Source organism: Nicotiana attenuata, chromosome 3 (assembly GCF_001879085.1).
Source record: "Nicotiana attenuata strain UT chromosome 3, NIATTr2, whole genome shotgun sequence".
Taxonomy (NCBI): domain Eukaryota; kingdom Viridiplantae; phylum Streptophyta; class Magnoliopsida; order Solanales; family Solanaceae; genus Nicotiana; species Nicotiana attenuata.
The window spans coordinates 30,934,719-30,937,147 of record NC_031991.1 but is presented as its reverse complement, the minus strand read 5'-3'; the positions used below and the strand labels follow the sequence as shown (position 1 = coordinate 30,937,147).

At 42.4% G+C, this 2,429-nt stretch overlaps 1 protein-coding gene across 1 annotated transcript in view; it reads right to left on the bottom strand.

Moving 5' to 3' along the window:
- Positions 1-2,429, bottom strand: part of LOC109224256 — a 9,163-nt gene that overhangs the window by 928 nt on the left and 5,806 nt on the right. The gene's annotated exons all lie outside the window — the stretch shown is intronic.

Below are 2,429 nucleotides of genomic sequence, written 5' to 3'. Positions count from 1 at the left end.
AAGGCCACCATGAAGGCTAATCCCCGTCGGGCTTCCCATTTGTCCTTATTTCCAGCATGTGTTAGTCCTGTATTGGGTTCCTCAAAACCTTTGGGGTTACCATACCGGTGATATAGGAAGTGTAGTGTACAACACCCTTCCGCCAGATGCGGGTCCTGAATATCCCGACTGATGTTCAACAAGTCCAAAAACCTATGAAGAGTTGTCGGTCGTGGGGCCAAAGGGTATCTACCGCGGAAGTTCCCGTTGAGACCGGCATATCCGGCAATTTCTTCCAATGTGGGTGTGAGTTCAAAATCTGAAAACCGGAGTACATTACGGGTCGGGTCCCAAAATGGTATCAGTGCCTCAATGACATCCTTCCTTGGTCTGATTTTCAATAAATCTACAAGACCGCCCAGGCTTTTAACCACAGTATCCCTGCTTCCTTTTCCCAAGTCATGCCACCACATATGGAGTTTCAAAGGGATCTCGCTCAGGACTGAGAAGGTTTCGATGTCACTTGAATTCATCCTGCACATTATTTAGGGGAACTTAATGATTTATTTTGAAAAATGGCTATTTGTGCAAAAATTCTTTATTCAGAAAATAAGGACTTGGATTTGCAAATACGGCCTTTCAGCACTTCTGGGAGGAAGATTTTAAGGCTGTGCCCGCAAACCATTTAAAAATGACTCAAGGTGGCTATTCTTGCAAAACGGCCTTCCAGCGTCCTTTTGGGGACATTCGGCTTATTTAAACAGGAATGGCATCACCCGACTTATTTATGACACAAAATTGGCATTTTTTGGTTATTTTTTGCAAAAGGAAAGGTTGGACCCGATGAGGGTTGCCTACGTATCTCACATCCGGTGAGAATCAAACCGGCGTAGTTCGGGCAGATTTGCCAAAATCCAGCTATTTTGAAAAAAAATCCGGCAACATTTCGGTACTATTTGGGCATTTGGTTTCTCACAACAAATGGTTACCCTCCTTTAGTCCTAACACTGCTTATTTCAATAATTCACTCATTTAGACAAACCGGTCAACATGCAAATCCGAGCAAATAAATGCGCAAGTAGCACATAAGATGCATCAGGATGGTCAATTTGTTTCAGGTCACCTGTCCTAGACGGACCCAACCCCTGTGTTGAGTCCCCTAAGTCAAATGCACATGATGCAAACAAACGTCCTACTAGGGATCCGGCATGTGGTTTTGTTCTTCTAGGCTTAACCCTAGGTTTATTGGTCTAGACCTGGCTTACCCGAGCGGACAACTCGAGCCGAGGGGGAGGCAGCGTACCGGGGATACAGAAGCTCCGTCGGCTTTGCAACTTATCCAAACCTCGTTCTAAATGGGAAAAGACTCTAAACAGAAGAGAAGCTACACGAAGTGCACCCTTCTCCATGATGTAGATGACTCAGAAAGAGGAAGGGAATCGCGACAGTTTATATATACAATTTCAACAAATATCAAAGCGGTAAAACATTTAGCACATATAGCATGGAACATGTAGAAAAATCAAATAAAGCCAAATATAACAATTGTACTAAGCTCGAATTCTTGAACCCTGAACCGAAATTCTGGATTCGTATCCCCAGCAGAGTCGCCAGAGCTGTCACACCTCTTTTTTACACACCCACCCCGAAGGATAAATGTATAAGGGAGTTTTTTCATTTAAAGTGACATTATTCGAAATGGGATTATTTATTTATTTTTAGAGTCGCCACTTGGGATAAGATTGGCTTTTGGTGTCCCAAGTCACCGGTTTAATTTAAATCCCAAATCGAGGAAAAATTCGACTTCCCAATTGGAGTCTGCGAACCAGAAATTCTGAATAAGGAATTCTGTTGACCCGAGGGAAGGTGTTAGGCACCCCCGGATCCCGTGGTTCTAGCACGGTCGCTTAAATTATTATAAATGGCTAAAATCTGATTTTTATACACGTTTGAACCTATAGTGCAATTTTTCAAGATTATTTGCCGCTTTTAATTATTTTTTACGAAAGTGAACGCCGTTTAAGAGCGTGCCTTTGGATCACGTCACATGAAATGCACCCGGATCCTCAACACCTCTTATTCAACGTTTTAGGATTTGGATTTGGGTTGCGCGAAACGCGTACCCGTATTTAAGAAGGTAAACTTATTAAAACGTGCCTATAGCGACTAGCGGATTATCATCTTTGCAGGGAAAACCGTAAAATTCGCTAAACGGCACGTCCCGAATTCTAAGCATGTTATTATAAGCAACTAATGAGGGCCTCGCTATCTATGCAATTTTATTTAGCGAGGTTCATCTCGTTTTATTATTTTATGGCTAACCTAAAGTAGACTAAGATTTTCTATTCATTTCCGTCTTTAAAGGGGCCTAATTAATTCACATTTATAAATTCGGGCCTCGAATTCAAGTCCGAATTCAAACAAAGGGGAAACCCTCTAATTCGAACCCG